This window comes from Bos taurus, chromosome 2 (genome assembly GCF_002263795.3).
Source record: "Bos taurus isolate L1 Dominette 01449 registration number 42190680 breed Hereford chromosome 2, ARS-UCD2.0, whole genome shotgun sequence".
NCBI classification, from domain to species: Eukaryota; Metazoa; Chordata; class Mammalia; order Artiodactyla; family Bovidae; genus Bos; species Bos taurus.
This window is the reverse complement of record NC_037329.1, coordinates 2,247,472-2,271,254: the sequence shown is the minus strand read 5'-3', so window position 1 is coordinate 2,271,254 and position 23,783 is coordinate 2,247,472. Positions and strand designations below refer to the sequence as shown.

At 42.6% G+C, this 23,783-nt stretch overlaps 1 pseudogene; it reads left to right on the top strand.

The window, feature by feature from the left end:
- Positions 1-15,969, top strand: part of LOC100297110 (tubulin-specific chaperone A-like) — a 133,051-nt pseudogene extending 117,082 nt beyond the window's left edge.
- Positions 15,970-23,783: the final 7,814 nt, after the last annotated feature.

Sequence of the window (23,783 nt, the reverse complement as noted above, 5' to 3'; positions counted from 1 at the left end):
CTGATGCTGGGAGGGATCGGGGGCAGGAGGAGAAGGGGACGACAGAGGATGAGACGGCTGGATGGCATCACTGACTCGATGGACGTAAGTCTGAGTGAACTCCGGGAGTTGGTGATGGACAGAGAGGCCTGGCGTGCTGCGATTCATGGGGTCACAAAGAGTTGGACACAACTGAGCAATTGAACTGACTGAACTGAATCAAAAGTTGACAAGGGCATTACAAGAAAGAAAAACCACATACCAATATCTCTCATGAACATGGTTGCAAAAGTCATAAACAAAATACTAGCAAATTAAATCCAGTGACATATACAAAGAAACAAGCTATATTTATTTTAGGAAAGCAAAATTAGTTTACAAATAAATTCAACTAATGTAATTCAACAGAGTATCCAATAAGGGAGTAAAATCAACTGAGCATCTAAATAGATACAGAAAAAGCATTCGATAAAATTCAACATCCATTTAGGGAACAAAAAAGATTTTAGCAAACTAGGAACAGAGGCAACTTCCTTAATCTAATAAATAGTATCTACTACGGAGAAGGCAATGGCACCCCACTCCAGTACTTTTGCCTGGAAAATCCCATGGATGACGGAGTAGCCTGGTAGGCTGCAGTCCATAGGGTCGCTAGAGTCAGACACGACTGAGCAACTTCACTTTCACTTTTCACTTTCCTGCATTAGAGAAGGAAATGGCAACCCACTCCAGTGTTCTTGCCTGGAGAATCACAGGGATGGCGGAGCCTGGCTGGCTGCCGTCTATGGGGTCACACAGAGTCGGACACGACTGAAGCGACTTAGCAACAGCATAAACAATCCCTGCAGAAAATATTTCCCCTAAGCAGTAAAATATTGAAGACCTACTCTCTGAATTCAGGGCCGAGAAGGATGACCACTGATTATCACTTCTATTTAACACTTTATTGGAGATACTGGCCAATGCCTAAGGCACGCAAAATCTAATAAAAGAATTGGAAAGGAAGAGATAAAACTATAATTTATATTTCTATATTCCAGCAACAAAAAAATAGAAAATGAAATTTGAGAAAGGATATCCACTTATAACAACCAGGAAACATGAAATACCTAGGATTAAATCTGACAAAGGAGGGGGGGCACATCCTCTACACAGAAACACAATATTATAGAAGGAAATCTTAAGACACATAAACACATACACTGTAAGTTTCTGTGATGCAAACATGTCAGTTCTCCCCAGATTCAGCAACAAACTCAAAGCCATCCAATCCAGCTCCTGCCTCATCTTGGTCAGTCCCGGTCCTGAGCCGAGCACAGGCCCCTCCAGGGCTGCCTACTCCAAGCCTGGGAGCTGCACTTGCTTCCCCAAACAGCCACAGCCTGACTGGAGGCTTTGGAACGCCCCTAGGTCCCCAGTCAAGGCCAGTCTATGAGTCCTCAAGTGTCACCTGCCATTAGCAGACCTGCCTGCCAGCGTCCTGTGCTCTGGAATGACTCCTCACATCATCCTCTTCCCTGTCCTGCTCTGAAGATGCTCTGCTGACTGCATACATCTGCCCCACCCCACTGGGTATGCTTACTTTCCTCTGAAATAGGCAAGCTAGAGTCAGGCCAATGCCAGTTTTCGTCCCAGCATGGTCAACCTGCTGAAGCTTGTGTGTTCCCCCCGAGCTTGCATGTCCACACACACAATCCTGACATTGTAGTGCTGATGTGAAAAGTACAATATAATGCAGACAGTACCTGGTCAGGTGAGGGCCTGACATACAGTAAATGGTTCAAAATGAAGACAGATGGGAGATGTCAGGAAAACACGCTTTTCTGTGAGTGTGTTCACATCTTCCTAAACAGTGGTGGGTCTAAAGCCAAACTTAATGGGTTTTTCCTGTCCTTCTTGAAATAAACTCAGCCCTTCTGTGCTTGTCTTTGCAAGTTTCCTCATAGCACAGGTATTCTAAATATCCTGCTCTAGTCCAGCCACCATAAATTAAAATGGAGCCTTCACAGTACAAATTAATAGTAGGTCTTACTTAATTAAGATTGATTTTATGTGAGATCTTGGGAGCCTAATCACTTCATATGATCGATCCTTATTCTTGATCCCAAAACCTCCTTTGGAAACATGCTTGGTTAGGTACAATTTAAGTTTTCTAGTTTAATTATTTATTGGGCTTCCACTATGTGATACTCACTTCGTATACCTTATCTCTAAACCTCATAACAACCTTACAAAATTAGGTATTAATACCCCCATTTTACAGATGAAGAAAATGATGCTTGCAGAAGGAAGACGACCCTGCCTGGGGTCACAAGTGAAACACTCCTGGAGTGGAGTTTACCATGAGTCTCTAACCCTAAATCATGCAGCCTCCCAGGGCCAACAGCTGGGAATGAGTTTCCAGGCTCTCCTTCTGAGCACTGGGGATTTCTCTTATCCCAGTAAGTATCACTGGTCCATAGAAGTATTAACAGGAGAGAAGGAGGTGCATCATTTCAACAAAATTGTCATGACACTATGAATTCAGAAGTTACTTCTCTACTTGGTCTTATGAAGACCAACAGGCCAGTACTCACCTTGATTTGGTGTCAAGATTGATTTTCACTGCAGAGTACATCATGCGAAATGCTGGACTCGAAGAAACACAAGCTGGAATCAAGATTGCCAAGAGAAATATCAATAACCTCAGATATGCAGATAACACCACCCTTAAGACAGAAAGTGAAGAGGAACTAAAAAGCCTCTTGATGAAAGTGAAAGTGGAGAATGAAAAAGTTGGCGTAAAGCTCAACATTCAGAAAACTAAGATCATGGCTGGTCCATCACTTCATGGGAAATAGATGGGGAAACAGTGTCAGACTTTATTTTGGGGGGCTCCAAAATCACTGCAGATGGTGACTGCAGCCATGAAATTAAAAGACGCTTACTCCTTGGAAGGAAAGTTATGACCAACCTAGATAGCATATTCAAAAGCAGAGACATTACTTTGCCAACAAAGGTTCGTCTAGTCAAGGCTAAGGTTTTTCCTGTGGTCATGTATGGATGTGAGAGTTGGACTGTGAAGAAGGCTGAGCACCAAAGAATTGATGCTTTTGAACTGTGGTGTTGGAGAAGACTCTTGAGAGTCCCTTGGACTGCAAGGAGATCCAACCAGTCCATTCTGAAGGAGATCAGCCCTGGGATTTCTTTGGAAGGAATGATGCTAAAGCTGAAACTCCAGTACTTTGGCCACCTCACGCGAAGAGTTGACTCATTGGAAAAGACCCTGATGCTGAGAGGGATTGGGGACAGGAGAAGGGGACGACAGAGGATGAGATGGCTGGATGGCATCACTGACTCGATGGACGTGAGTCTGAGTGAACTCCAGGAGTTGGTGATGGACAGGGAGACCTGACATGCTGCGATTCATGGGGTCGAAAAGAGTCGGACATGACTGAGTGACTGATCTGATCTGATCTGAATGATGATTATGAGTTGAGAGTAGGATCCAGAGAAGCTGCAGAAAGTGACATTTCAGACTTCTCACTCTCAACGTTCTGGGCACTCAGTGAGAGGAAGCAGAGTCCCCTCAAGCACACTTCACCCAGATGTCACTCAGAGGTGTGCACCATCCTGGCTATGAGACCCTCTCTTGTGAATTAAGCACTTAGCTAAAAAGCAGGAAGGAATTGACAAAAAGTGAACAATGCCTCTGAGTCAGCCTGGCTGCTGTACATACAAATCTCATCATTGCATCATTTTTCTAAGAAAATTTAAAAAAAAAAAAAAACTGAAATTTGAAGAATTTATGTAGTTAGTTCAAGATCACATAGCATGGTATAGTGGAAAAAGCATGGGGCTTGAATCTTGGTTCCAACATCTATTAGCTTGGACAAACTACTTAAAATCTTTGAGTCTCAACTCTCTAACCTGTAAAATGAGATAACAAGAGGTTCTTACCTCTGGCCAAGATGGAGTGACAAGACCAGATTCTCCCTCCTATTTGAAACAGTTGAAAAAATAGACAAAATACATGAAAAAACAGTTTTTAAGATACTCTACATCAAGCAACAAAGGACAGGGGCCACTAAGAGGTGGCCAACAAGTGAGAACAGCTTTATGATGGTTCCAGCTTACTGCTCAGAAAAAAGTTCCAGGCCACAGCCAAAGGAGAGAATTCCCTAGGACTCACAGTCTCTCTGAATTGAGGTTCTAGGGAGACTGGCTAGTTTCCAGAACAGAGTATCTGAGAAAGAGAAAAAAAGAGAGAGAAAACTGCAGACTAGCAGAGGACCCTTCTTGAGTATTCAGAGTCCTGATATATGCATAATCATGCAAGGTAACATAATCATGCAAGGAAACTATGGTCAATCAGGGAAAAGCTACCTTAAAAAAATGGAAGGTAGCAGTTCCGAGAACTCACATGGGGATGGAAATATTGCCTATCTCCAACACTCAGACTGGAAAATCTCAAGGTTAAAGGACACTGGGTGGAGTATACCGAAGGGTCTTGCCTCAGGAGTGTGGAAAAATTAACCTTAGGGTGAGTAAAACAGTAAAACATCCAGTTCTATCGAAAAGAATTTTAAATCCAAAAAGGATCAAAGTTGACCTAAATAATTTAACTGAATCTCACAACAAAATTCAAGGAAACTGGTGGCACTACAAGGTAACTATACAAAGGCTGTTGTTGTTGTTCAGTCACTAAGTCATGTCTGACTCTTTCCAAACCCATGGAATGCAGCACACCAGCCTTCCCTGTCCATCACCAACTCCTGGAGCTTGTTCAAACTCACATCCATTGAGTCAGTGATGCCAACCAACCATCTCATCCTCTGTCATCCCCTTCTCCTTCTGTCTTCAATCTTTCCCAGCATCAGGGTCTTTTCCAGTAAATCCGTTCTTCGCATTGGGTGGCCAAAGTATTAGAACTTCAGCTTCAACATCAGTCCTTCCAATGAATATACAGGGTTGATTACCATTAGGGTTGACTGGTTTTATCTCCTTGCAGTCCAAGGGACTCTCAAGAGTCCTCTCCAATATGACAATTTGAAAGCATCCATTCTTCAGTGCTCAGGCTCCTTTATGGCCCAACTCTCACATCCATACATGACTACTAGAAAAACCATAGCTTTGAATAGATGGATCTTTGTCAGCGAAGTGATGTCTCAGCTTTTTAATATGCTGTCTAAATTTGCCATAGCTTTTCTTCCAAGAAGCAACTGTCTCTTAATTTAATGGCTGCAGTCACCATCCACAGTGATTTTTGGAGTCCAAGAAAATAAATTTGCCACCATTTCCACATGTTCACTATTTACCAGGAAGTGACGGGACCAGATGCCAATCTTAGTTTTTTCAATGTTGTTTTAAGTCAGTTTTTTCATTCTCCTCTTTCACCCTCATCATGAGGTTCTTTAGTCCCTCTTTCTGCCATTACAGTGATATTATCTGCAGTCAAGGTTGTTGTCTCCTGGCAATCTTGATTCCAGCTTGTGATTCATCCAGTTTGGCATTTCACACGATGTATTCTGCATAGAAGTTAAATAAGCAGGATGACAATATGCAGCATTGAGGTACTCCTTTCCCAATTTGGAACCAGTCCATTGTTTCACATCTGGTTCTAGCTCTTGCTTCTTGACCTGCATACAGATATTTCAGAAGGCAGGTATGGTGGCCTAGTATTCCCCTCTCTTTCAGAATTTTCTAGTTTGTTGTGATCCACATAGTCAAAGGCTTTCATGTAGCCAATGAAGCAGAGATTGATGTTTTGCTGGAATTGGCTTGCTTTTCCTATGATCCAGCAGATGTTGGTATTTGATCTCTGGTTCTTCTGCCTTTTCTAAATCCAGCTTGTACATCTGGAATTTCTCAGTTCATATACTGTTGAAGCCTAGCTTGAAGGATTTTGAGCATTACCTTGGTAGCATGTGAAATGAATGCAATAGTATGGTAGTTTGAACATTCTTTGGCCTTGCCTTTCTTTGGGATTGGAATGAAAACTTACCTTTTCCAGTCCTGGGGCCATTGCTGAGTTTTCTAAATTTCCTGGCATATTGAGTGCAACATTTTAACAGCATCATCTTTTAGAATTTGAAATAGCTCATCCAATCAAAAATTACCAGACAGGAAAAGACACAGGGAAATACAACTCATATTTCTGACTGCAGGCTCTTAAGAAAAAGAAATTGGCAAGACAGGAAATGATGTTTCATTTAACTTTGGGTTATTTGTCTTGCCTCAAATCTTCATTAAAAAACCAAAAACAAAAATGTTAATCTTCTTAGAGAATAATAGAAAAGAGATCATCTGAAATTTATAAAGTATTTCGGTTAATAGGCTCATTTTAATAATAGCTGATCCGAGGAGAGGTTATTCTGCCAGCTCAGCAAGTCTCCTCGAGGACCTTCCAGGGTGATATTTACTGCTAAAACATAATAAAAATACAGAGAGTGGTTGCCATTCTTGGAGAACAGTAACACCCTGTTCTAAAATCTTACAAGTCATTTGATTCATTTTATTAACTAATTTTTATAAATGTCCAGCCAATGCTAAGCCAGAATTAGTGAACACAGTTCCCAGTTCACACAGGAAGGACTTTACCAAGGTAAAGAATAAATTGGTGAATAAATTGTCGGCCTCTACAGATGCAGGACCTGACCCAGACCTGGCCAAGAAGTCTTGCTTCTGCCAAGATGGACCCTTCAAACTGCTCCCAGACCCCATAGCTGGGCCTCTTGTGTGGCCAGCCAGAACCTGTAGCCTCTGCCTGCCTTGTCCACTGTCATGAGCCCCTGTAGCCTGTCTGCCTGGACGACAGCATGTGTCCAGCAGTTTTGGCTCACTGATCCTTGAAGTGCTCCAGGCTGGAATCCCTCTAAGATTATTTCTTGCCAGGCTTCCCACCCTCAGCCCCCAAAGCCTACATTCTGGACCCTGGGCTGGCTTGTTTCTGACTCTGTTGTTCCCATCAGTATTCACATGGCACTTTATCCCTGGAGTTCAGTCTCCACCTTCAGCTGCCCCGACTTGGGCCCTGGTGATGCAGAGGTGAATGGAAAAACACCCTCCCACCACCACTGAGCAGTACCCAGGCCAACAGACCAGAGCTACTTCCATTACTCCTAAGGTTGGGAAGGACTTGTGAGCAACTGAATGCCAGATTCTCTTTGGGGGAAATGTCCTCAAGAAAACAGCTGTTTTTGTTCCCAGAAGATCAAAGTGCAACACAAAAAGTTCTTAGAAAATATAAAACACTAAACAAGTGTGTTCATTATTGGCCACAACTTTGCTTTCCACAAAACCACCCAGATGTCCATGCCCCTAGCAGATGTTCAATAACCACAGACCACTGGGTCACACCCAGAATCTCACACCAGACCCTGCATGAAAGGTTTTATTGCTCCTTTAATTCTCACAACAATCCTACAAAAAAGGCCTATAGTTGTCCCAGTTTATAGAAAAGAAACTGACATGCAGAGAGTCAAAGTGACCTGCCCAGGAAGGTCATGCAGCTGAGAAGTGCAGAGCAAGAATGGAGCCGAGCACATAGCTCCAGTGTCTGAGTACCTAACCACTCTACAACACTGCCCTCTACAAATGCAGCCTGCAAGATACTGCAGAGGACTGCTCCTGCAAGAAAACATATATTGGGCAAACACTAAGTAGTCCTGCTACATGCCAGGTCCAGAAATGAGAATATCCAGCCCAGGCATCAAGGAGTCCTCATCACAAAGACCAGTCAGATTTGCAACAAGCCAGGATGACTTGGATTGTTAGTAGACTGGCAGTGCTTATCCACACAAGGTCCAAGTGCTTCCTCGCAGTTCACATGTGGAGCTTGGCTCACTGATCTACACACATCAAACCTGATCATTTTAATAGAGTTATCTCCCTTCTCCATGGTCACACCAGCAGCCTCCAATTTCCTATGGCCGCTGGGAAGCTGCCCCTGCCCACCTCAGGCCCTGCAGACAGACACAGAAACATAGAGTATTAGCATGTCTCCCCCTCTTCCTGGTCTGAAAAACCTATGCTTTTTACAATTTATTGTTTTTAATATTACCCCAGAAGTGGCAAAATTGCTTCTTTACTCGGTCTGCAAACAGAAGTTAAATACTCATGAAGTTGTTAGAAAGAGTAAATATGTTACAAAATTGATTCTAATAAGCTTCTTTCCTCAAAAAACCAATTTAATGAATACAGTTTGACTTCTATTCCATTAATAGTATGCCCAATCACTCTGCTTTGTAAGAAGTGACTATATGCAGAGGATATTACTGTAGGACTACATTTTTTTCTGTACAATTAGCTGCACACGTTTTCTGACAGACTAATTTATGTACTAATGCTTTTTAAAAGCAAAGGCATTTTGCATAGAACTGTACTTCTTGGAATCCATCTGTTGACAAACGTGTGTGTTTCTCACTTTATTTGTTAATGTTGTCCCCTGCTCTGGGATGATCTGGCAGAGGAGTCAGCCTGTTTCCTGGATGAAATAAATACTAAAGGGTAATTAAAGACCAGATGTTAGAAGGTAGGAAAGTGCCCAAAAGGTGTGGTGAGTTCTTGGGTTGAACTTGTTGCTGCTATTAAGTGGGAATTGAATTAAAACATGATTAAAAGTTCTACTTTGGATTTCCTTGTTTGCCTATCACCTTCTCTACCAGGTGGAGGTCATTGCAAGTTTGTTAAACTAGCCCAAGAAAGCATCAAACCACAGTCCATCAATTTGGAATATGCTGGACTTCGTCAGGCTGGTTTGATATACAGGTAGAACTTGCCATCATCCACAGGGCACAGCTGAAGCTGTCCTCAGGGATTCAATCCTTTGTCCCAGGAGAGGAATAAGCCTGCTCCTCACTTGCAGAGGGCTTTGAAAATTACAAAACACCTTGATTTCCAATATTTTATTTTGTCCCAATCTTAACTGTTGATGCTCACCAGCCAAAGACCACCAGGAAGAGAAATAGAATTGGGTGCTTTACTTGATGGAACAAGGGAGGCGGCATACACAGGTGACATGAGGTGCTTTGATGCAAGGGAATCCAGAAAGCCTTACTATAGGATTGGGGCTTATGTCCGTGACTTTGGAAAACGTTCAAGGCAGCAGGAGTGTATTGTAGGTTGAGTACTGCAGGACAAGGAAACAATTCAAAAAGCAGATGTCTTGGTAAATTTTATCTGGGAGGCAAGGAGAACAGATCAAGGCTGGAGCTGTTGTGGGAGGAGAGTTTTGCATAGAACTGTATGCATGTGTGGCTGCCTAGTGTTGTTTGTCTGTCTGTTCCAGCAGGACTGGGAGGTAGGATCTTGTTCTAGCATGCTCACAGAGTGTTCAATTGTGTGTGCACCTGGGAGCTGTGAGCTGCTGCCTATGATCTCATAGCAATCCCCTGGGCAAGGTACAGTTCCTGGGATGGAGCAGCCAACAAATGTCAGTCAGATGACAGTAGGGCAGGTAGAGGGGAATAAATGAGTGGGTACCTACGATCAACATTAGCAGCATTTTACCAATGAGGAAATTCAGGCTCTGAAGGGGGTTGGAGGTCACTTTCCCTATTATGCTGGGGACCAGCCCCGGCTGATCCAGGGTATTCGAAGGGGAGACGGCGTCGGCGACCTATTCAAATGGTAATTAGAGATATAAAGAGTAATAGAATGAGGATAGCTCAGTAGGAAAATTCAGTGGAGAAAAGAGGCTGAGTAGCTTGGTTTACGCGGAAAATCAATATAACCCGTGACACCAGGTTAGCTCTGACCACGGAGGCCGCAGGCGCCCTCTCGAATAGCGGAAGGTGCCCCACCTTAGACACCTTCTCGAGTGGGTCTTAGAAGCCCAGGCAAATAAGTGGTCGCAGAGGATATCCACGCTCCAGATGGAGACTTCAGCCGGAAGTTAAAGGAAAGAATGACATGGGGAGACCAAGCATTGGTGAGCAAGGCCCGTAGCTTTATTTTTAACAGGGGCTTTTATACCCTAAGTTACACATAGAGGATAATAGGGGATGCAAAGTCAGCAGTCTTTGATTCTTATCAAAAACCAGGGTTTCTTTCCTGCAAATTTATCGTATACAAATGGTTTAGGTGATTTACATCATCTTCTGGCCAGAAGGCCTACTAACATTTTATGACTCTTGACAAGGACTTATCAACAAAGACTTATTTTCTCTAAGAGTAATTATTTTAAGGTTTGGCGCCATCTTCCAAAGATAAAATTGCATTCCTATAGGGTGGATGTGTAATGGGTTTACAACAAAGGAAAGAATTTATTACCTAAGGGTCTAAAGTTACTAACACCAAGGCCGCTACTTATTTTTTCTACATACCAACTATATTAATTAATACACATTCAAGGATACAATTCAGGGGATGTGAAAACTTGGCAGCAAGCATTGGCTCATCAATGAAATCCTTTACTAGTTTATTCTGACAGTTTCTAACTCTCTTAGAGGCTCTAAGCTATTTGAATATCTTAAGCTTCCTGTGCCTCTCGAGGCTGGGAGACTGTAAACAATCGTATGCATAGCTGTAGGAGTCCAGGTAAACTTGTCAGGCGAGTTAGAGAGCCATCTGAGGGGTTTGGATTTAAACACTCCTAATTGCCCAGGAACTTTATGAATTGGAGCTGTAAGTTAACTCTTTGACAGAGAGAGCGAGATGGTGGTAGGGGACAGCCCCCAGTAAAGTCAGAGGTGAGAGCACAAAGCAATAAAGTAGGCAGGCTCTGGTTTTTTGGGGGAAAATGCTCGAGAATATCCGGGCGGACTCCTGAGGCTCGATCCCGCCTTTGCGTATGCCGAGCCTCCTTCCTCATGACCTTTGTCACGAGCGGAATGCCTCACCAGCTCCCGGCACTATTAGGCTTGGGAGGCAGAGAGAAGACCCACTCAGTGCCAACCTCTGGAATCTTACCTTAGTAAGCTTTTCACAGCACTATTAGCACCAACCTACCTTACAGGTCTGAAAACTATGGATGAAGTGATCGACTCATAATCATCAAATGATTAGATACATAATTAACAAAAAATGGCCTGTGGCTAACTCAAATACTCTGGTCTTTCTACCACTCCAGCTTTCTCAGGTCAGCTCCTATCTAGAGAGAGCTGTAAATCGAACCTCAGGTCACAAAGTTGGTGGGTTTCCAGCATCAGTGGAGGTGAGGTTGGGGGTGCCTCCTGTCTGACTCTGCTCCTGTCACACTTTGGAAGCCCAGCCAACCCTGGCCCTGTTGTCTGCAGAGGCAGAGACACAGAGAAGGAAACAGGATCCCTTGATCCTGCGGAAGGCCAGGGCCAGATGGCTGTGGAAGGAGCCTGAGCTCAACCAGGCAGCTCCCTAGAGGAGGTGTCTGTGAGCCAAAGGACAGGAAGAGAGCAGCTGCCCCAAGAGGGCACAGAGCAGCATGATGTTCATGATGTTTATGAAACAGCTGCTGTGGGGTGGTCATTCCTGTCCCTGTCACAATGTGAAAAACCTGAACTCTGCAGAGGCATGAGTTAGCAAGTTAGTGCAGCCAATGCTCAAAGTCAGGCCCACCGTGTTCCACAGTGCTATCTGGCACATGACAGATGGACAATGACTAACCTTTACGATGGGAGTTAGAGAATGCAGAAGGACCCATCCCTAGCTCTGCCATCTGCCTCCAACTCTCTCTGAGTTCTGAGGCATCTCTATGTCTGAAATGGAGCCCTGCCCAAATGAGCACTCCCCAGGCCAGGTTCATGGAGCCCAGGGACACACAGAAACTTGGAGACCAGTGAAGCTTCTTCACCAGCTTCTCCTCCTCTCCAGAACTGCTGCCCTCCAGGCTGGTTTCCAGGTGGGAGTGAACTTTGGGTTGCATTTACACAAAGGTTCTGTTCAGATGCCATCACTCTAGGATGTTCCTATTCAGATGAGATGCCTCTGGACTCACTTCCCCACCTCCCAGTCAGGCTCCCCAAGTCTGCAAGGCTTGCCAGTGGGGCTTGTGGAGCCACCCACAGGTTCACCCAGGCTCCCTGGCAGCACTGTGGGCACTAAGGAAACACAATCTCCCCCGCCAGCTTTCCTGCCCACCCCACTGCTGCTCTCCACCCCAATCTGGGGAGGGATTTGAAGGAGCAACTCTTCACAGCAAGTTCAAATACCCAATTTCTTTGCCTGCTCACCTAATACTTGCCCTGCCACACAGATGGGCAAAATGCACCTTCAGCCAATGACATGAGCATCCTCCCACCGTGCACTGATAAGCAGTTACTGCTTTCCGAATCGCTCTCATCTTGACATCCTGGGACATAGGTACACCCTGTCAGTTTTCCTCTGCTTGCTTTGAGACTGAACTTAATCTTATAATTACATGAGATAAACTGATAAACTATTACTGACTTTGGGTAAAAGACCACAGTTAACTTGGAATCCTGTTCCCTCTCACTGAAAGATAGCGCACTTTGATTTGTTTGTGGTTGTTTAGTTTTTTTTTTTTTGTTTGTTTTAAGCAATTGAATTACAACTTCACAGAGCAGCCGGCAAGTGTGAAGCAGAAGGGAAAGTGTGCATGTATGAGAAATCACCCTTCATTTTCCTTCCAAATGATTCAAAGCATAAATTTGCTTGAGATAGCATCTTGCAAATAACAGGACATCAAAAGGGAAGGAAGTGAATCTTAGCAGCAAAATCCTGGTGATTCCAAGACATGAATTTACCAAATGGTTCTGGTGAACTCCCTTCAAACATTGGTTCCTCCATCTTCTTGAAGACCCACCAGCAGAGGCCAACTCAGAGGAGGAGGAGGAAAGCAATGCTTCCAGGGAGAGAAAAGCTAGCCTGTGTCCAGCAGCTCCTGCACCAATCACACATCCCACCAGCACAGGCTCCTGAGGATTAATCCCCAGATTGTCTACCAGTTTGCTTGCTCCTCCCACAATATGACCACTCCCTACAAAAGTTATTGGATGAGAACAGATCAAACCCAGTGATCCATTGGCTAATCATCCATCAATCACCTCCACCTCAAAGGTTGGAAATGAGAGACAGAGAAAGCATGTGCAATTGGTAAGAGAATTTTAGTTAACGGGGTTGCATTGAATTCAGGTTTCATGATCATATTAGACAGAGGCACAGAGAAAAGGTGGCAGAAACAGAGAAGGAAAGAGGCAGTGCAAACAAGCTCATACATGGAGGGGAAAATAAAAGCCATGGAAGGGAAGTTGTCACTAAAGGACAGTTGTCACTAAAGGAAGTTGTCACTAAAGGAGTGTTCCAGCTCCCAGCCCTGTACCTATGGTTCTAATGTGTCTCCTCTTGCAGCCTGTCCAATCTTCCTAACAGGCCTGCAGTGCAGTAATGAGGAAGCTGAGGTGTCAAAATTTTAAGTTATTTACCAAAGTTATGCAAAGAATTGTTATTGTTGCTGTTGTTCAGTCACTAAGTCATGTACAACTGTTTGTGAACCCCATGGACTGTAGCACACCAGGCTCCTCTGTCCTCCACTATTTCCCAGAGTTTGCTCAAATTAATGTCCATTGAGTTGGTAATGCTATCTAACCATCTCATCCTCTGCCTCCCCCCTCTCTTTTTGCCTTCAATCTTTCCCAGCATCAGGGTCTTTTCCAATGAATTGGCTGTTCATGTCAGGTGGCCAAAGTAGAATACCTGATCCCAAGGACATTCTCGATTTTTGAAGCCCCAGTCATCCAACCTCAAAAATGAAATTTGTAGGAAGACCCTCTTGGCCTCGATCATATGAGTCTTTTTTTTTTTTTTTTTTGCTCATTCATGCATCCACTCATCAATCTTTGAAAGCACCACCAAGCTCCAGGTCCTTCCAAGGCATTGGGATACTCAGACGCTGACTCTGCCCACTATGTTTCATGAGGAGCTTGTGTCCTGACTGCTAAGTCCCACCAGAGCACTCTGCAGGCACCCATCCTTCAGCCCAGCTTGTGTCCTAGTGTGGCCTGTCTGGGTCCTGGTCATATATAACGTGGTACTCTTTGTTCTGGCTCATTTTTTAAAAAATTTGAGATTGTCCCCATGTACCATCTTGTGCACTTTACACACTATCTGTCTTTAGCACACTCATTCACACACTCACACCTGACTGGAGAGAAACTAGGTGGGTAACATACAAACCTCTGTCTTTGAACGGGGATGTCCTGTTTCCCAGTTCTGCACTCATTGGGACCACAGCTCTTGTGTGGTGGGAGTGGTTTCCACCTGGCGTGATCCCATCTGAAAACGAGTCCCTGGGGGCCTGCTCAGTCCCTGAGGGCCATGCTTCCTCCCCACCTCCTCTGTAATGAGGGGCTGCAGAATTCATCTGTGTGGTTACTTACACAGATTAAATGGCTCCCCAGTTTCAATTACACGATTTGGGACAAGTTAAACCACCCCATCTAGGGCTTCCCAGGTGGCTCCATAATAAAGAATCTGCCAACCAATGCAGGAAGCATGGGCTCAATCCCTGGGTCAGGAAGACCCCTTGGAGAAGGAAATAGCAACCCACTTCAGTATTCTTGCCTGGAAAATTCCATGAACACAGGAGCCTGGCAGTCTACAGTCCATGGGTTGGCCAAAGAGTTGGACATGACTTAACAATTAAACAACAACAAACCAACCAACCTTTAAACTTTAATTTTCTCACTTTCAAAACAGGGTAATAAGAAGGACCATCTCCTAAAACTAATGAAATAAAAGGAACTAAGCTCTTAACACTCAAGCAGGGCCTTGGTGGCACTGCACCCTCACTCTCCTCATTCTGGCCTCATTGGCATCACCCTGGGCCCTCTCCCCACAGCCTTCTGCTGAAGCTTGATACTGGGAAGACACTTAACCCCTTTGTGAGGGGAGATACCTCCTCCCTCTCCCTTCACCAGCAAACAGCCCAGCAGAGTCCAGACATTGTGTCCATCCTAAACCTGCATGCAGGTGTTGGGTGTGTGCATGTGAAGTCCTGGAGGAGCTCCTCAACCCATGGCTCGTGAAGATGAGAAAAGTGCTTGTAGCAAGGAAGACCCCACTTGGAGAACTGAGCTCAATGTATGTCACATACTTAAAATAGAAAAGCTACAGTGTGGGCTCTGACCTGTTTTTACTTTCATCCATCAGTGAACAAAAACAATATAGGTCTTAATATAGGGAATTCACTGTAGTTTGTCACAAAAGGAAAATCACACCAAAGGGTCACAGCTGCATTGTTTTCAGCCTGCATATATATCACACACACATACATACATACATACATTCACACTCAAAGTCCAGGTGAAAAATCAGGCAGAAAACTGTCAATTCACTTAGAGAATTTTTGACAGTTAACCAAAGGTGTTATGAAATTAAAATTAGCATAGGCACATAGTTTTCTTTTAATTTAAAAATAAAATATTGAAAGACTTTGGGCAGGGAGTGGTCAAGATGGCACAGTAAGAAGGTCCTGAGCTCACCTTCTCCTACAAGCACAAGAAAATTACAACTATTTGAGCCCCTCCTTTCTGCAGCACTCGAGGGACCACGGCCAATCCTCGAGTGAGGCAGATCAAGATCAAAACCGGCGTGGTGAAGTGATTGGTCAAAGAAAAAATGATGTATGAAAAAGAAGCAAAACAACAAGAAGAAAAGATTGAAAAAAATGAAAGCCAAAGATGGTGAAAACTATGCTATTAAAAAACAGGCTGAGATCCTGCAGGAGTCCTGGATGGTGATTCCATACTGCCAGCACAGGTTGGAAGCTGCACACACTGATCTTCTGCAGTTATTAGAGAGTGAAAAAGACTTGGAAGAAGCTGAGAAATATAAGAAGGCACGTTTAGTACTGGATTCAGTGAAATTAGAAGCCTGAATTTTTCTGTACAGGGTATTTTTTGCATTAAATCCTGGGATCCATTCCACAATTTATTATTTTTGACCACTGCTATGTGTTCAAGTAGTACAAAAATGTGATTCTTTTTATGCAGTGCATATATTTTTCTTTGCCTAATTTAATGTGTCAAATAAATGAGTTCATCTAATAAAATTGCTTCTTTCATACAAAAAAAATTACAACTATTTACAGAGTAACTATCTATGAGAACAACCTGAAGGCTAGCAGAAAAGATCTCCTACAACTAAAGACATAAAGAGGGAACCACAAAGAGGCATGTAGGAGGGGTGGATTCACGGTACAGTCAAGGCCCAAACTCCAGGTGGGCAACTTCCATAAAGAAAGATAATCACAACTGCAGAGGTTTTCTCCAAGGAGTGAGGGGTAGAAACTCCCCAGCCAAAGATCCTGCATTGAGAAGATAAGCCCCCAGAAGATCTGGTCTTGAAGGCCAGGGATTTGCTTTAGGAGAGTCAGAAGCTGTAGGAAACAGAGACTCCACTCTTGAAGGGCAAAATCTCATACTCCAAGACCCAGTGCAGAGGCAGTAATTTGAAAAAAGCCTGGATCAGTCCTACCTGCTGATTTTGGAGAGTCTCCAGGAGGCAGCTGACACTCTCCCTAGAGACACAGACAGTGGTGAAGCCATTTTGGGGATCTTACTCCCCCACAAAAACACTGGTGCTGACAAATATCAGATCGGAATCTTCCCTCTAGCCTCTTGCCTGGGGCTCACTGCCCACCAGTCAGCTGGAGTCAGTCCTGAAACCAAGTCTCAAGCAGCCAGCTATGAGAAGAACCACATACAGCCACAAATGGCACCAGCCCCAGGACTCCCTGGAACCCCCAACTAGCCACTCCTCTGGGACTAGCCCTTCCTACAGTGACTGGCAACCTTCACATGAGGAAAGACCTGACGGCCAGTAGGGCCAGGAGCCAGCTCTGTGATTGTCCGATCACATCACCCAGACCCATGCAGCACAAACAAGACGCACCCCTAGAACATAGAGGTCCAGGAACAGAGGGGAGTACTCTGCTGGGACACACACATCTCCCACATAAGGTGATTCTCCAGGACTGGAAAATGTAACTGATATACCAATGATGTTGTTGTTTAGTTGCTAGTTTGTGTCTGACTCTTTTGTAACCCCATGGACTGTAGCCTGCCAGCCTCCTCTGTTCATGGGATTTCTCAGGCAAGAATACTGGAGTGAGTTGCCATTTCCTTCTCCAGGGGATCTCCCCAACCCAGGGAGTGAATCAACATCTCCTGAGTCTCCTGCATTGGCAGGCAGATGCTTTACCACCTGGTAAACCTGATATACCCAATATGTAGAACTAAAAAGAGAGTCAGGCAAAATGAAAATACAGAAGAATATAGTCCAAAAAAAAAAAAAAAGAATAAGACAAAAACTCAGAAGAAGAACTGAGCAAAGTGAAAATAAGTGATATGCCTAATAAAGAGTTCAAGGTAATGATCATAAAGATGCCCAATGAACTCAGAAGAACTGTGAAAAGTTTAACAAGTTAGAAAATGTAAAGAAGAACCAAATATAAATGAACTGACTAAAATAAAATATATATTAGTAAGAATCAACAATAGATTAGATGATACAGAAGAATGGATCAGAAGGCAGAATAGTGGAAACCACCCAAGCTGAACATTAAAAAAAAAAAAAAATCCAAAGAAGGAATTTAAAGAGAACTCTGAAAGAACATCAAGTCTACTAACATTTGCGTTATTAGGGGTCCAAAAAGAAAAGAAAGGGAGTGGTTGTGGTGGTTTAGTTGCTAAGTCGTGTCTGACTCCTACAACCCCATGGACTGTAGCCCACCAGGCTCCTCTGTCCATGGGATTCTCCAGGCAAGAATACTGGGGTAGGTTGCCATTTCCTTCTCCAGAGGGTCTTCCCAACCCAGGAATTAAACCCAGGTTTCCTGTATTGCAGTCAGATTCTTTACCAACGGGGCTATGAGGGAAACTCCAGAGAGAGGGGGAGGGGCAGGGAAATATTTGAAGAAATAATAACTGAAAACTTCCCTAACCTGCGAAAAGAAACAGACATCCAGGTCCAGGCAGCACAGAGAGTCCCAAACAAGATGATCCCAAAGAGATCCTCATCAAGACACACTGTAATTAAAAGGGCAAATACTAAAGATGGTGAGAGAATATTAAAAGCAGAAAGGGAAAAACAATTAGTTACATATGCAAGTGAAAGTCACTCAGTTGTGTCTGACTCTTTGCAACCCCATGGACTGTATAGTCCATGGACTTCTCCAGAATACTGGAGTGGGTAGCTGTTCCCTTCTCCCGGGGATCTTCCCAACCCAGGGACCAAACCCAGGTCTCCCACATGGCAGGTGGATTCTTTACCATCTGAGCCACCAGGAAAGTTACATATGAGGGAACTCTGTATGATAAACAACTGATTTTTCAGCAGAAATTTTGCAGATGAGAAGGGAATGGGTGCAAGATATACAAAGTGATGAAATGAAAAATCTACAACCAAGAATACACTACTCATTGAAGCTATTATTCAGATTTGAAGGAGACAAAAAGTTTTAAAGGCAAGCAAAAGCTCAAAGAGTTCAGCTCCTCTAAGCCAGCTTTAAAAGAATGTTAAAGGGACTCTTCTAAGCCTGGGGGAAAAAAAGACCACAAGTAGAAATATGAAAATTATGAAAGGAAAAATCTCACTGCTGAAGGTAACATACACTAAAGGTAGTAGAACAATCACTTATAAGGCTAGAAGAAGCTTAAAAGACAAAAGTAGTAAAAACCATTTATATCTACAATCAAATAGTTAAGACATACACAAAACAAAAACATACACAAAACAAATAGTTAAGACATACACGTAAAAAAAAAACACAAAACATGTAAAATATGATGTTAAAAACTTTAACTGTAAGGGGAGGGGTAGAAATGCAGGATTATCAGAATGAGTTCAAAATTAAGAGATTAGCAACTTGAAATAACTATTCAATCCTTGGTTCAGAAAGATCCCCTGGAGAAGGAAACGGCAACCCACTCCTTGCCATTCTTGCCTGGATAATTGGTAGAGGAGCCTAGCGGGTTACAGTCCATGGGGTCACAAAAAGTCTGACATGACTGAGCAACTAGCATACACACACAAACTATGATTCTGGTGCAAAATTATTAATAGACAAATGGAACAGAATAGAGACCCCATAGATAAACCCACAGTTACATGGTAAATTAATCTATAGCTAAGGAGGCAAGAACATACCTTGCCTGAAATAACCTGAAATAACCAACTATTGTTGGTTTGGAGGCAAATAACATACCTTGCCTGAGGCCAGTGCAGGAGACAAGGGTTAGATCCCTTTGTCAGGGAGATCCCTAGAGAAGGAAATGGCAACCCACTCCAGTATTCTTGCCTTGGAAATACCATGGACAGAGTCTGGTGGGCTACAGTCCATGGGGTTGCAAAAAGTCAGACATGACTAAGCGACTACACTTTTACTTTTGACTTTCAGACTTGACTAATTCAATAGGGAATAGACAGCCTCTTCCATAAAAGATGTTGAGAAAACTGGAGAACTACATGCAAAAGAATCAAACTGGCCTATTTCTTCACACTATATACAAAAATAAACTCAAATGGATTAAAGACTTTAATGTAAGATCTGAAACCATAAAGCTTCTAGAAGAAAGAATAGGCAGTATGCTCTTTGACATTCTTAGCAATATTTTGTTGGAAGTCTCCTCAAGGAAGGAAAACAAAAGTAAAAATAAACCAGTGGAGCTATGGCAAACTAAAAAGCTTTTGTACAGTTAAGAAAACCTATCAACAAAGTGAAAAAGCAGTCTGTTGAATGGGAAAAGGTAAGTGCAAAGATATAGCCATTAAAGGTTTAATAAACAAAATATACAAAGAACTCACACAACTCAACATCAAAAAAATAATTTTAAAATGAGCAGAAGAACTGGATAGACATTTCTCTAAAGACAACAAACAGATACCCAACAGGTACATAAAAATATGCTTAGTATCAATCATTATCAGTGAAATGCAAATCAAAACCACAATGAGATTTAACTTTATACCTGTCAGAATGGTTATTATCCAAAAGACAACAAATAACAATGGTTGGCAAGGATGTGGAGAAAGGCAACCCTCTTACACAATTTGCAGGAATGTAAGTTGGTGCAGCCACTAAAGAGAACAGTATGGAGGTTTCTTAAAAAACTAAAACTAGAGTTGCATATGATCCATCAATTCTGCTCCTAGGCATATAACTAGAGAGTACTTTAATTCAGAAAGGTACATATACCCCAATGTTCACAGCAGCACTATTTACAGTAGCCAGTACATAGAAGCAACCTAAATATCCATCAATAGATGAATGAATAAAGATGTGCTACATGTATGTAATGGAATACCACTCAGCCATTCTTTCTTAAGAATGAAATATTGTGATTTGCAGCAACTTGGAAAGACCTAGAGATTATCATACTAAGTGAAGTAAGTCAGAAAGGGAAAAACAAGTGAAAAGATATCATTTATCAAAATGGCTAAAATAAAATATAGTAATAAAACCTGGTGAGTATGCTAAGAAACTGGACCACTCGTACATTGCTAATAGTGATGTGAAACAGAACAACCATTCTAGAAAATAGTTTAGCAGTTTCTTTTAAAATTAAACGTGCTTACCAATTGCACTTTTGGATATCTATCCCAGAGAAATGAAAACTTACATTCAAGGACTATTCTTAGCAACTCTAATCATTATAGACAAAAATTGAGACAATGCAAATTTCCTTCAATAAATGAGTGGCAAGAATGGTCCATCCGTGATGCAGAGTAAGACTCAGCAATAAAAATTGAATGAACTAGTGATACATGCAGTAACTTGGATCGATATTAGGAAAATATGCTGAGTGAAAAAGATAATCTCAAAATTTTCCATCCTGTATGATTCCATTTATATAACAGTCTTGAAATAACAAAATTATAGAAATGTTGAACAGATTGTTACAAAAAGTGGGGTTCAGCTGCTTGCCACTCAAAAGCCAAAAAGAGGCCTGATTGGTGAAAAGAAGTTTGCTTTATTTTGGATGCCAGCAACTTGAGGGTAAGGGTGTTGTCTGTCCAAAGGCTGACTCCCACTACTGACAATCAGAGGGTGAGAGCTATTGTAGACAGAGGGAGAAGGCTCCATGCAAAAACAACACAGTCAGCTCTGACAGTCATCTTCAAATTGGTTATCAGTGGACTGACCAGTGTCATGTTGGTTGTTCTAGGTACAGTTAATCTTCTGTTACAGGATCAATTTGTTTCCATTTCTTTGAGGCCAGTTCTCAAGGAATTGTGGCAGCTTGTCATGCGGGCTGCTTAGGTGGCTCAGTGCTAAAGAATCTGCCTGCCAGTGCAGGAGACAAGGGTTAAATCCCTTTGTCAGGGAGATCCCTAGAGAAGGAAATGGCAACCCACTCCAGTATTCTTGCCTTGGAAATACCATGGACAGAGGAGCCTGGTGGGCTACAGTCCATGGGGTCGCAAAAAATCAGACATGACTGAGTGACTTCACTTTCACTTTTCACTTTCAGACTTGACTAATTCAACTCTGATTAAATCTAGATGGAAACCCTCACAGCTCCAAAGATAGAATAAAAAGTAAACTCTGCCAGCTTGACAACTCTGCCCAAATATGTCTGTTCCAGTTTGAACCAAATGTTCTCAGCAGACACTTCCTCATACCTGGATGGGGAGAGAAATGCCATTAGTCCAGGTAACATCAGGGTCATTTTGCTCTAAGCTGACTTTACATCTTTAGGTAAACAGGAATTTGAGTCCTATTTTCCATCGCTAGACTCCAAAGTCTATGGAGTGTCTTATGTGTGGCACCATCACCATTATTATCCCTGTTTCACCTGTGAAGATACCTAGATTCACAGCGATTAAGCAATCTTTCTAAGGTCACAAGCCAATAGGTGCCAGAGCTAGGTCTAACCCCAGGATAACCTATGTCCAAAGTACATATTCTTTCTACCCCACCCACACCACTGCCCTGTGCCCAGCATCCTAAACACTGTGCAAATGAAAACAAAATTAAGTCCTTGCTCTTAAAATCCCCTGGTGGCTCAGATGGTAATGAATCCTCCTGCCAATGCAGGAGATGCAAGTTCTATCCCTGCATCAGGAAGATCCCCTGGAGAAGGAAATAGCTACCCACTCCAGTATTCTTACCATGGGATTCCCCATGGACAGAAGAGCCTGGCAGGCTACAGTCCATGGAATGGCAAAGAGTCAAACATGACCGAGTGACTACCACTTCACTTTCTTTCTTTCTTAGGGAGTGCAGCTCTGCATATGCATACAACACAAGAGGAGTTGTTCCATTTAGTTACAGTGTGTTCATCAGATCATGAGAGCAGGAGAGCATCTAAGAAGGGAGTGGTCAGTAGCCTAGAGGGCCAGAGGGGAGAGATGTTGGGGGGAACAGCCCCTGTGAGGACAGGCAGCATTTGGGCAGGAATAGGTAAGTTATTGTTATTGTGCTTTGTAACAAAATATATGCATTTTCATTTTATTTCCTAACCATCTTATTTTGACTTCCCAAAGCTAGTGTCTCCGTGTATGGGGACATAGGTCATTATATCAGAAAACAGTGGTTTTCATTGTATTGTTTAATGTATTTATATATTTATTTTTGAGGAAAAATGAAACTGATTTCCCACCCTGGACCCAAAGCAGCTGATACTCCAGGCAAGTGAGTCAGGCAGCATTTCAATAAGAACAAGCATTATTTATTGAAAGAGTATGTGATCTTCATTCTCATTTATTTGCATCCTTTTTTTCCAGAGAGTACATCAGGGGCTGGGTACCTACCTGATGTTTTTATAAGTCTTGTTTCTCAACACCATGCCCTCAACATTCCTGGGAGACTGTTCTAGTTATCAACATGGAGAGGACCAAAACATTATGGTGCCCCCAACTCTGACACCAGAGCATCAAGGACTCCTCCTAGAGATCAGCTGTATAATACACAGTTACACCAACACAAAGAAAGCAAACACCACCTTACAGATGCAGATGATTCCCTGAACAAGATAAGATTATCTCACTAAAGACAGTAAATTACCCAAAGGTTACAGTTTATGTTCCTATAGTACTTTCAGCAGTGTTGTATCTAGCCCAGTAACTACTTTCTTTATTAAATTACCTATAATACCTAACTCTTCAAGTGTTCTTCAGGCTGGCTTTGATGTTTTATTTGTTCCCTCATTAACTGGTGAGCTGAATAAGCTCTTTGATGTATGTTTGTTTTATATTTGCATCAGTCATGATTTGTAACCTTAGGAAAATTATACTTTAACAGTTTAAACACACACAAAAAATAAGATATCTCCCTGAAGGAGACAAGAGCTTTGTGGCCAAGCAAATGTAGGCTCAAACTGAAGCCTTTCTACTCATGTCTTGGGACAGAAGTTACTTCACTCTTAAATCTCCAGCTTTCACACTTGTAAAATAAGGATAATATCTACCTTGCTAACGTTATGAAAATTAAATGAGATAATACATGCAGGCATTTAACACATTACATAATCCCATAAATGGCATCTATTACTACTGTAAATATTGATAATATTATGAATAATTCTTGGGGTATCTGCCCATAGTGTCACCTTGTCCTTGCCTATAACTGACTAGAACAAAGATGAACACACCAGGGCCCATAAAAATTCCATCTCTCTCTCTCTCTCAGGAATTTAGAATAGGGATTCAAAGATATTAGTTTTCCTTTGTTCATTATTTAAACTAAAGATATGTCAGCTTGGACCTGAGGCTACTTCTGTGGGGTAACCACATTCAGCCACATGCCTGAAGTTGGTTTTTAAAGAGATTAAATGCAAACAGTGAAAGCAATAAGCACCGAGGCAAAAGAAAAAGAGCAGGAAAGAAGGAAAAAAAGGAAGGAAGGAAGAGAGAAAGAGAAAAAGGGGCCCAGCTCAGAGAGGGTT